The sequence below is a fragment of the Alnus glutinosa genome, chromosome 10, assembly GCF_958979055.1.
Source record: "Alnus glutinosa chromosome 10, dhAlnGlut1.1, whole genome shotgun sequence".
In the NCBI taxonomy this organism is placed as follows: Eukaryota; Viridiplantae; Streptophyta; class Magnoliopsida; order Fagales; family Betulaceae; genus Alnus; species Alnus glutinosa.
Genome location: NC_084895.1, coordinates 9,757,649 through 9,770,526, shown reverse-complemented (window position 1 = coordinate 9,770,526; position 12,878 = coordinate 9,757,649). Strand labels below are relative to the sequence as shown.

At 33.6% G+C, this 12,878-nt stretch overlaps 1 pseudogene; it reads left to right on the top strand.

Annotated features, from left to right (window-relative positions):
* The first annotated feature begins 7,861 nt into the window (after nt 1-7,861).
* On the top strand, nt 7,862-12,482 carry LOC133879004 (protein SUPPRESSOR OF K(+) TRANSPORT GROWTH DEFECT 1-like; annotated as a pseudogene).
* The last annotated feature ends 396 nt before the right edge of the window (nt 12,483-12,878 follow it).

Sequence of the window (12,878 nt, the reverse complement as noted above, 5' to 3'; positions counted from 1 at the left end):
AGGTTGACTCCTTTTAGTGGTGGAGCTAGCAGTTCTTTGTTTTTTCTTTTTCTTTTCTTTTGGGGGAGGGGGGCATTGACATTTTTTTTTTGTCCTTATATACTATGTTTTTACCATATAAACTAAAAGGAAAAGCATAATACAAAAGGAGATGAAGTATTTTATAAAAAATATTTGCATCACAAAAAGTATAGATACCAAAACTTCATAAATATGCGTCAATATATCATTAAGGTACGATTTGCACAAGTCCAAGATTTACCCAACAAGGGTTGGTACACGAAGTGCCCTGCCTTGGAGGGATTCCTTGTCTCATATGTATATATATAAACAAACAAATCAAAGGGTGTAAACCACCCTAAAAGATTGATAAGACATAATTTATTCATTGTGACTTTCATCTCTCCCTTTTGTAAATAATCCCATCAAAATACAACTAACGAATTTTGGGTTTTTCAATAAATTTTCAAATAAGAAAAGAAAAGAAAATAGCTATAGTATACATCTTACATAGAACAAAGTAAAGAACATTCATGTGTGTTATTGATGAAGGTGGTGAAAAGAGGAAGAAGTGGAGGTCTGGAAATACAGGTGTATGTTGTTTATAAGAGGGGAGGGACAAAGTATAATACCCCAAATTTTAGGGCTTGTTTGACAAGTGACATTACAAAACAGAACAGAACAGAGTAGTGAGTTGTTAATTTTTGAAATTAGTAAAAAGTGATGATGTGATATAAAATAAAAAGAATTTGTATAAAAAAGTGAAAAAATTTTGTATTGTAGTGAATTTTTTTATTTGAATAGTAATAAAAAATTATTGATGTGATATAAAAAAGTGAAAAAAGTGGGAATGTTTTGATGTTGATTAGTAGTGAAAAATATAAAAAAATGAAAAAAAAAAAGTACATGAACAGTACTGTAATGTATTGTTCCTTGACAAACAAGCCCTTAATTATGGTTAAGAGTACCTTAATTATAAACATTCGTCTAGATTTAAGAGTGCCTTAACTATAAATGATCGAGAGGGAATGTTTGAAGTTTCCTTTGAACGATCGACTACAAATGATCGAAGTTGGATTCGAACTTTTGAAGTTGCCAGAAGATCTGTTTTAAAAAATCTAGACACCTCAGCCTTTCTTATCCCTTTACCTCGCCTATAAGTAGAACTTTATACCCCTTGGTCCTCATTTTCTGCCCCTTGCAATCCAGAAACCCTACGCGAGAGAGAGAGAGAGAGAGAGAGAGAGAGAGAGAGAGAGAGAGAGAGAGAGAAGAGATAGAAAGGAAGGAGAATCTTGAAGTTGTTTTCAAGAGAGGTAATACATTGCTCTAATCTCGTCTCTACTATCATTTCAAGCACATTTCTCCTAAGTTTACCTTCTTTTATTAGCCTTATAGTATTCATTTCTATTTATGTTAGTAGTTTAGGCTTTTGTGATAGGTATTATGAGTTGGGTGCTGTGTTTGGTTGAGCTAAGACTTTGTTAGCACGTGATAGTTATGATTCCGTTGTGATTAGCCTATTGAAACATAGGTTTGTTATAAATCTAAATGGGTTATTTTTGTTTTATGATGAGATTAGTGATAGATTAGCGATTTAATAATCTTGGACATACGTTTTGGTGCATGAGCATATTATTTGTGGTTAGGACAGTCTAAAGCTTGAGAATAAGGCCTTATATCGTGTTAGGTGGGGTAAAGTTTGGACCTTTTGTAAATATGGGTGGTTTTGCCAAACCTTCGAACGTTTGGCACAATACTCGAACAATCAATGGTTGGACAGAATGACCATTTTCCCCAAGAATAGGTTTAAGGGTTTTTAGATACTCCATTAAGGTTTTATTAAGGTTTTAGTGTGTGAAAATTGAAATTTGACTTCTAAATGAAATACAAGTGTGTGCGCAAAGTGTCAACAAAAATTAAGCACAATGGAAAGTAAAAGACACAGAGATTTTTGTTGATGAAGTGGAAACTCAATAAGAGAAAAACCACTCCAAGGCAGCTAAACCCAGGAATTCCACTATTCAGAAGACAAAGCTAGATACAAGATAGTAACACTCACATATACCCGATGCAGTGGTCGTACCTTGCTCTCTGACGTGTAACCCAATACGAACGCTTGCCAACCAGGTCACCTACCTGAAGGGGTCTTCAATGGAATCATTTACCTTAGGGCCAACCCCTAAGATAGACTTCAGATGTAGCACAGCAACAGCACACTTGAAATGGCTTCAGAGGAAATATCACATCTCTGAGCAGTTGTGGAATTCAATACCGAATTCTTGCAGTTCTCAATGCCCAGGGGCCTCTATTTATTGGCTGGGGGATCAAATGAGCATCAGGGAAAATATACCTGGGCGTCGTCCGGACGGTGGACATGGGCCGTCCGGACGGACAACTGTGTGACAAGATTTTCCGAAAATTTCGCGGGGAAATCTTTCCTGTTTAAGAGCCTCATCCGGACAGGATTGCACATCGTCCGGACGGTCGCACGTCCGCAGCAAGTAATTTCCTTATAAGGCTTCGCATGTCCAGACCATGGGGGATAAGCGTCCGGACGGCTGAACTTCAACACGCAATTTCCATATCTAATGTGCGCGCGTCCGGACCATGAAAGGTAGTCATAAATTTTCCTAATCATATTTCCTGCATGAGGTTGCAAATGAAAACTGAAGATATTCTTACAGCATAAAATGATATAATTTACTGACATGATGTGAGCCCTAAATCCTAATCATATTTCCTTTGCATGACAATATTTTAAATGTAAAATTATGTTTTACGTTCCAATCATGTTTTAACTATGATGGATAGGTAATGAGATATGGAACAAGTTACGATTACCCTCAAAGGGAATCGGTACACCGTACAAATTACTCTGTAATGGATTTCGATCTAAGAACGGCTACTTTGTAATGGGGTGTCGTTATGCGTTATAGTTACTCGATGACAGGTGTAACGCCTAGGATTCCTTTAAAAGAGGTAGAGCGATTTGAGTGGTTGCAGCGGAAAGTTTTCTTTTTCTTTATAAATACTTAATGTTTACCACAAAATATTGAAGTACCAAAGTACTATGAATACCCAAAACTCATGACACCAGAAACTCACCTTATTAAAAATACCACGGTACTATATCATCATGAATCATATCACTATTACATTATTCCTGCAATATCATTTTTCTTTACTTTACAATAAATAAACTAATACATGTCTTATGCCAAAGAATCATTACACACAATAATTCTGAAAACTTAATGGTTCGTTTGGGTGTTGGATTTTTGAAATCAGAATTGAATTCTTATTTCGTTTGTGAATTTCGATGCAAAGAAAATGTGTTTGGGTGATGAACAGAATTTAAATTCTTTTTGAAATTGTGTTTGGGTATTGGATTCTGAGATTGAAAAGTAGTGTTTTTTAATGGTAGAAAATGATTGGAGGTATGAAAAGTTGTATATAATGATTGGTGTTATGAAAAGTAGTGTGGAATAATGATTGAAATAATAATTATTTATTATAAAAAAAATATTAAAACTATTATTTAATTCAAATAATTATTATTTGTGTTTAATGGGTGTAATGTGCTGAAGGACATGTGGAACCCACAAGAAATCACGGCAAGTTTTAAAAAATGGCTAAATTTCGGGTTTTTTTTCCAGGTTAGATTCAAACACCCGGTTTGAAGGAAAAAACCCGAAGAGAATAATGATTATCTTTTGTTCCCAAACGAACCATTCTTCGGGTTCTTTATTTTTCTTCTTCTTTCCCAAATCTCTACTTTAAATCATTACTTTAAAAAATTAAATTTAAAATAAAGCATCCAAGAATGGTTAACTTTAGACCATACCTAATCTCTTTTATAACCATTCCTTGTAACTTTAACATTTAAATTGTACTTTTACTGCATTATTGTATAACTATACTATTAACTTCAAATCATCCCTTTAAAACTTTGTTGTATAAATTTATCTTTTTATTCCGTAAAAAGTTTGCCATAGACTATTTTATAAATGATATCTTTTAAACTTGGGTTAATGACATATTTGGTACCATATTTTAAAAACTTTATTTTTTAGTACCTCAGTTTCAATTTGCATTATAGATGATACTTGGGTTTTGGGAAAAGATGGACTTGGTACCTCCTTCTATTTTTCCGTCCAATATTTAACGGTCTGTCACGTGTCAACTCCTAAGAGTTGACACGTGAAACAATATAAAAAAAAAAAAATTAAAAAATAAAAAGTAAAAATCTTTAAAAATTAATTAAAAAAATAAAATTAATAAAACTTAAAAAATTTAAAAATATTAAAAGTATTAAAAACTTTTAAAAAATTTTTAGTAAAAAGAGTGGCTGAGCCACCTTTGGCCGGGGTGGTTCAGCTCTCAACATTTTGCAGCGTGATTCCCGAGGCTGATTCCTCACGCTCTTCCTCTCCCTCTTCTCCAAGGTTCGGAATTCCAAAGCTTCTTTCTCAGTTGTTGCTTGTTTCTGTGGAAACATTTTTTTTTCCAAATGAGAATTGTTTTCCGGGGAATCGTATTCCGTGGAAACGAACGGAATTGCTTTTTCGTTGTGTTGATCTGCGGTAGAATTTGCCGGTTTTTGTGCTTAGAATTACGAAAATTGTATAATTCTGTGTTGTTGTGTAAGAGTGACGGATCTGTTTCAATTTTTTTGCCAATGTGAAATATTGAGCAGAGTGAGCATGGGTGACTTTAGAAGAAAAGGAAATGGCTGTGTTTGAAAATGACCCAGACCTGCTTGCTTTCACTTTGCCGAATCCAAGTTTTTCTCGCCGATAATTCCTCTTTCGGAAGTCAATAATCTTCACCGAAATCATCAGTAGTAATATGTTATTTTTTTTTTATATATATATATATATATATATATATATATATATATATATATATATATATATTTATTTATTTATTTTAAGTTTTTAATATATATATATATATATATATTAGTTTTATTAATTTTTAAAGATTTTTTTTTATTTTTTTTATTTTTTATTTTTTATATTGTGTCACGTGTCAACCCCTTAAATATTGGACAAATACCAATTCTATCATTTTCTAAAACCCAGATACCATCATAATGAATTAAAATTGAGGTACCCAAAGCTAAAAATTTTAAACCATAAATACCAAATATTCTTTAACCCTTTAAACTTTTACTTTAAACTTATCTTTTGATCCTATATGAATGGTTAAACCATAATATCTCTTTTAAATTTTTGCTGGAAAGCTATTTTCCTTTTTGTCCTCTTTCGTACTATTTTCCTTACACAAAAGAGGGGAATGTCACATCTTGTTGCCAAAGGAATGAGAACTATTTAGGAAATCTTTCTTGACCATTGGTTATACATCCAATGGTGGCTTACTCAACTAAAGGCTCATATTGACAGCACATTCAATGATGGTTAACTTTAAACCACCCCTGAGCACCTGCTGCTATCCTTTATCTCTCTTCACACAGTACCAACAGAAATTTTTGCCCTAGGATCCAGCTCTTAATTTTTACATCACTTTAACTCAACCTTTCACAATAATAATGATTATATTGCAGAAAATAATTGTAAGGTTTTTCTTTGCAATTTGCATGATACAATAACTTTACTTTTCTGTAATATGATCATGTATAAAGAAACTCTGATTATAAATATTTCGGATACATACACTGCTTTCATAAAAGCAACATTTATTCTTTACAAAATTTACTTTATCAAAAATTACTTTCATTTATATTTAACTTTAGAACTCATTGCACACATGTTCCTTTATTTAAGATTTTTTTTTTTTTACAAAATAAGGTAATAGTAAATTTGTCTTAGTTACATGGCGCTACATTCCTTTTTGGTTGACTCTGCATCTAAATACAAAATTCCTACAACGGAATCGAAATAGAGAATTGTTAAATATTAGAATCCTGATTTCTAGAAAATAAACTCAAGTTCATAACTCAAATCCTTTCATTATTAAGCTCAATTTCTCATTTTTCTCATAATTATCATGTTGAAAAAGTCCTCTGTCCCATTTCTCAAGTTCTTTGTCTAAATTCATGAGTTTTGGTCAAATCACTCAGCAATTTCCATTCCTCAATCAAAACCAGAACTCTATTTTATCAATGCAGAATAAGAACAAACCCCAAATAAATTTTAAACAGGTTAATACCAATCGGAAAAACCGTAAAAATAACCCATTAATGAATCATCCCATCTGAACATGGTAATTTCATATTAGCTCATAATCAAGATAAGCCCCAAAATATAGAACTGTATTTCAACTACCTAATGTATAAAATCAAACGGTTATCTCAAAATCATCAAGAGAAGTTGAAGATTTACCTTTGCTTGAGGTTTCACCTCCTCATCGAAAATCACCAAAATCTTTCTTCTCTCCCTTTCTCTTTCTCTCTCTCTGTGTGGACGAAACGAGAGTTTAACCCTATTGTCTGTTGCTTGAACATGGGGAGCCGAAGCTCCCTTTAAATAGTGCATAGGGACCACTTGGTCCCCAAGTATCTTACGAAAGAAGCTTTCTTTAAAGAGAACTGCTACTTTATACACCACAATCTCACTCTTATCCCACCCGATCTTACGTAGACAAAAGAAAAGGAAAAAAAAAAATCAGTCCTCCCTCTCTGCTACAGTCCTCTCTACCTCTAACACTATCTGCTACCTCTAAGAAAAGTTAAAGTTTAAAAAAAAAAAAAAAAAAAAAAAAAAAAAAAAAAAAAAGACACACACACAATTGAAGGCCTAACTCAACTTGCTGTAGAAGAAGAAAAAAATTTGAAATCTCTCTCTCCCTGGGCTCTCTCTCTCTCTCTCACCAAAAAAGCTTTCAATTTTCGCCTGAAAAGCTCTCCCTTTTCGCCGAAAAATCTCTCCCTCTCCGGAAACACTCCTCTCTCACCGGAAAAGCTGAACAACATGTTTATAATTTTTTTTTGGTGAAAATTTATGGTTTTTTTTTTTTTTGTGAAAGAATAATAGCAACTCTTTCTTTGACATTTGAAATGTTTATTTAAGATACGCATGTGACTGGTGCAACGAAAGCTTTCTTTTCAAGTTGATCTACAATGGATATTGTTGATAGTTCCTCTCTTTGAGCCAAGGAGTACTGCTCCACCTTCTGTCGCAATTAGTTTGTAATATCAGTAACAACCCAATTCAAAAACTTGCTTGGAAGACAGTCGTGGGCAATGCAATAATTCCAATCGACCCAGCGATTGTAGTTCTTGCACAACCCAACTTCTTTCGAGTCTATAACATTCTCAACCATCAAAGTATCTTGCCCACACAAGGTGGTGTTAAGCTTTCAAATATTCATTTTCTGATCAATGTCATCAATTCCATGACCACGACCTCTAAATAGTTCTAAAGTTATTATATTTGTACTTTTATCATGGTCAGGTTATGTAATTTTGTGATTGTGAAATATTCTTACTATCATGGTCATGTATTTTTTTTTTTTTTTATTATTGTAACATAGTTTGTATTTTTATCATTTTATCAATATGAAACAGTCAATGAGTGATTTTTTATCCATTTTGCTTCGATTCCTCGATAGAATCATAGTTTGAGAATAGTTTTGATTCTATTGTTGTTTGCTATTTCAAACCCACTATGCCACCCAGCATTAGTTGGTATCAAAGCCCAGCAACTTTTCTGCCATGGCACGAAGAAAACATGACGAAGGAAATATATATGCAAGTTTTGGTGTTGTGAATGAGCACAAAGAAACAACACGTGATGAACAATTGGCAGTTCGTTCGCAGCGCGTGGAGGAGCAATTTGTTGGGTGATCTAGGCAACTGATGGAGCAAATCAAAACCTTATCTAACCAACTTGATGCCATGGATGTTACTAACAGTCGTCGCCGTCAACCAACTCCACATTTCAAGGATGAGGATGACGTGGTTACCCTTAGTAAGTGATAAGTCTTGAATTGTTTGATTCAAGACCCCTTTATTTGCATTTGTTAGACCTAGTTCGTATTGTATATATAACGTTTTGTCGTAGTTTTTGTGTTTTATCTTATTTTCAGGTCTTAGTTGAAATCTAATTCAAAACACTTGAATTAGACCTAAAAATACATCAAGAGTACTTTAGTCATTTTCCTGCAAGTTGAAGAATCGTCCAAGGCAATTCAATCGATCGACTTCGCATCTTCCAGAAAATCAGATATTTCCAGATCTTTGCATTCTTTATGCAATTCAAATCATAAGTTGGATTTTGTGGATAGAAATGGACGCCGACCAGCTCTGTTTGTGCGGCTAGGATTAACTCTTGATGCTCTTTTGTGAATCCAATTCTCTATATATATGAGATTAGGGTTTTAGGTTAGAACATGCATCTTTTGTGGTTTATTCGGATTTGCTCAGGTGTATCACTTCAATTTCTTGTATTTTCATTTACTTAGATGCTACTCTCTGGACCGAAATCCAGAGAGTTTGTTTCCTTGTTGTTTTTCCTTTTTTCTTCATATTCTAGTTAGTTTTCTTCTTCCTCTTTTGTAATCCGAATTTCTTTAAGTTTAATATAGTTGATTTCAATTCATTTCTCCTTTGTTCCTTTACTGTTTTCATTCATTTCCATGCCTAGATTAGTTTAAATTCATGTCTAGCTAATTTAGTTCTTAGGGTTTAATCTTAATCCTATCCAAAACCATGTAGTGTTCTTGATGTTCTTAGGATTTTCTTTAGATGTTTGATGATTGCTAAGGGCTAGAGAATATCAAAACTCATGCTAAAAGGTTTTGATATCAATATTCCAATCCAATTATTCATGAAAAATAGATTAACTTGTCTATGAGTTTTTCTTGAAGTCTTGAGTAAAACCAACATTCTTGGAAACAAGAATGATGTCTTTTGCAATGAAGCTATTTGACATGATGTATGATTTCTCATTAGAGTCACCTTATAGGGTATGCTAAGGAACACCAATCATTTCACCCCTTTTATAGCCTAATTGTTTTTCAATTGTAGTTTAACTTTATGTGGAATGATTTGGTGTGAAACTAGATATTTTATCATTGTTGCCTAATTAGGGTTTTCATGTATTGTGTATACTCATTAGGATGTATTGTAGAGTAGTAAGCTAGGGAACATTAGTCACTCCACACCTTTCATAGAGTAAATGTTTTTCAATTATAGTTTAGTCTTTACATGGAGTAGATTAATGTAAATCTAGGTGCTTTATGATTACGTCTTAACTAGAGTGTTTTCACGTCGAGGTCGTCGTAATGGTTGACGTCCATTACGCGCTCATATCAAGCATGTTAGGAAAGTCCATATAGACTTTAAGCATTGCATTGGTGGAGGATTTGATAAGATCAACACCCTAAGTTTTCTTTTAAGTTAATTTCATTTCCGCTTTCAATTCTTTACTCACTTGTTGTAGCTTCAATTCTACAATCCTTGCTTTTATTTTTATCTTTAAGTTAAGTTAAATACGCTCTTTAATATTCCATTACGCAAAACAACCAATAATCTCTGTGGTTCGATCACCCTTACTATAGTACAATCGATACGTACTATTGCGAGTGGTAACTTATAAATTTAAAATCCGCGTGTAGCCGGCGAGTCCCGAGCTATACCAGTAAGGCCAGATCTCAACGGTGGAAGGCAAGGTTTGACATGCGGAGTCCGCGGTGGGCCACCTTGACTGTTATTCGCGAGCCTTAAATTCATCTACCAAATCCATCTTATGTGAAGGAGAAAGATGAATTTTTTGATGAAGAGTTCCTAGAAGATGAGTTCGTTGATGAGGAGTTCAAACACGGAGATGCTCATGATGATGTTGAACATGAAGATGTTGGAGAGCCTTCACAAGGATTCATGGATTGGGATACTCTACCAACGTATGATACTGATATCAATGATGAAGATCTTGTGGGAGGTTCTTTGTCGTATAATCAATAGAAAGAATCTATAGTAGATTGGGTCTCTTTTCTAATCTAGGACATTTATCCTGAGAAAAATGAAACGTTGGAAAAGGTAAATCTCTTAGATAATATTGAAAATTTTGTTGATGAAAGTTCTATAAATCATGTGCTTGATGAAAGCCCTAAAAATAAAGTCTTTGATTTGGATATTAACGAAGTTGATTTCCTTCGGGTAGAAAATATTTTATCAAATTCTCTTGATATTAATGCTTTTGATATTATTTTTGCGGAGAATAATTTTATGTTTAAAAGTGAAGAGATTGTTGATTCCTTTTGGGAGATATTAATGGTGCATGAATGGGAGAAGATGTGCGACAATCGTGTGAAGCTAGAGTTCTTTGAATATAGTGCAAAAAGTTTTCAAGTTGATCATCGTATTCTTGTGGTGATTAGTGAAGAATTATTTATTGTGGGATGTTACATTGTTTCGCTTTTGAAGAGAAAGAGATGGAATGAATTGATTTGGCATCTGAAGGATCGCGGCAAAAATTATCTGAATTCGAGGACGAATTCTCTCAAACCCGGTGAGAATGATATGGGCCAATTTCATCAGTTTTTGGTTAGACCTATTTTACGTAAAAAATCATATTTTTTGATTCTAACATCGGATTGAAACAAACTTAGTGGCATTGTAAAGTTTATTTAGAGGGATACAATTTTGTATTTCATGAACATTTTGTAATTCCAACATTTACTAGGTAAAAGTTGTCGTTTTGTATTATTTGTCCTGCAAAATGTTTTTATTTCACTTTTTTTATTATTCTTTTTTATGGTTTCGAATTTAGGCTCTATATAAACCTATTAAGATGGCTTTAGCCTCAGGTTTATGTAATTTTATCAGTTTATCGATATGAAATACTCGATGAGTGATTTTCTATCCCTTTTGCCTCGATTATTTGATAGAATCTTGTTTTGAGAAAAGTTGTAATTCTATTTTTTTTTTACTATTGCGAATTCACTACGCCATCCTGCATGAAGGATCCATTTGAAGTACGAGAAGAATCCGAAGATTAAGGAAGCGATTACTCAGAAATTTTTGGAATATTTGAGGAGGGTAGAGGAGACAAGGGCCATTCTTCATTGTGGAGGAAATGGGCCTAATGGTGATGCAGCCCCTGCTACGAGACCAAGGACAAAGTCCAAGGGTGGAGAAGGGAACGATCTGGAGCAAGCAAAGGTCAGGGATGGCGCTGATTCTGTGATCATTATGGAGAAAACCGAATTTGAAGTGGAGTGATGTGGCTTGTCTAGAGAGTGCCAAACAGGCATTGCAAGAGGCTGTCATACTGCCTGTTAAGTTTCCCCAGTTTTTTACAGGTTAGTTCCTTATAATTGTGTCTTAAGTTTTGGCTTGTCTGCTTTCGTTTTATGGTTGAACCTGGGTATGCTTTCAATGTTAATAAGAATGGATTGGTTTATAGTAAAACTTGATCCTTATGAAAAAATGCCACTTGTACCATAAATGCAAGACAATCAATTAGCAAAGAATGTGTCCTGAAATTTCTGGCTTTCAGTTTCTTGTAATTCTCGTTTCTTTAGAGCTACGATGGAAACTATACGCATAGATTATACAAACTCACTAGAAACAAATGAAAAGATTTGTGGAGAGGTCATATTGTACAATCAACAATTGCTCTCTCCCTTTCTCTCTCTCAGGTATAACAGTGAAAGAAAACTCTGATATGCTATATTCTTTCTGTTGAATTCATTAAAAAATTGGTATCCTTGTTCGTTCTGGATTCTCTTTTCCTAAAAAAACATACAAAAAAAAAAAAAAAAAAGACCCAAACCAGCGAAAGGAAGGTTTGTGTATAGTAATAATAGTAGGGCATTAGAATTCTTTGTGCTGTGAAAGAGTGTTTAAATACCTGTCATTGCTCGGAGTACGTAGAAAGGACCATTTTTAGAGTTATATTTGCCATTGCTTCATTGATTGTTTGATTATCCGATTAGTCTATCTTCCAATTGTACAGATACATATTAAAAATAACAAGAATTATTATGGGGTTTAAGACCCATTAGAAAAACCATTTGCATATACAAAGTTTCATTCTGAGAGTTATCCCCACCACCGAATTCGCACAGGGAAGAGGATTTAGCATGCACTGCTTTTTTCTACCTGTCTGCTTGACAGTGAAATTTATGTCAATGGAAGATTAAAAATTGGTAGAGAACTTGATTTGGAATTTCTAGTAGAAGGTGGGATGTGAACTCTCAAAGAGTGATGAAAGAACTAGCAATCTCTACTTGCATGCTATTTTCTGTGTCATTTCCTTCTGTAAATCTGTAACAGGGAAGTCCTATTTAGCGAAGGCCGTTGCAACAGAAGCATATTCAACTTTCTTTGGGTACTATTTTCACCAATACATAGCAAGTCTCTGGGCTAAAGTAGTAGATAGAAGAACTAGTCTTTTAGAGGAAAGTATATTTTAAAGAGCTTGACTTCCTTGCGTATCTCATATTACAGTCATCTTCCCACTGAGCCCCTTTCTTCTCAGTCCACAGATATGTTTCCAATTGCCCTTAATTGAAGTCTATATGATCATCTAGCTTAGTTCTATTCATTTTATGAGTATGCTGCGCGCATAATTTCCAATCTTCTATATCTAAAGATCACTTGATCTTTCGTGCTTGGTTTTTGATATATAATATTTCACAATTTCATTTTTGTTTGTTTAAATTAAGCAATGCATTGAGATGCAAGTGACTAATATTTGGAAGAATATTTATTTGACAAGTAATATTTGGAAGAAAAGTACTTGTAAAGTTACTTGGTTTTACGGTGCTACCAAGCTTTACCAAGTAGTTTTAGAAGTCCCTTTTGTATCGTAATAATAATATGATTTCTAAAATTACTATTAGGCTTTTGATTGATTACTATTTAATTTTGATCAATTAATAATTTTAAAATCACATCATTATTACAA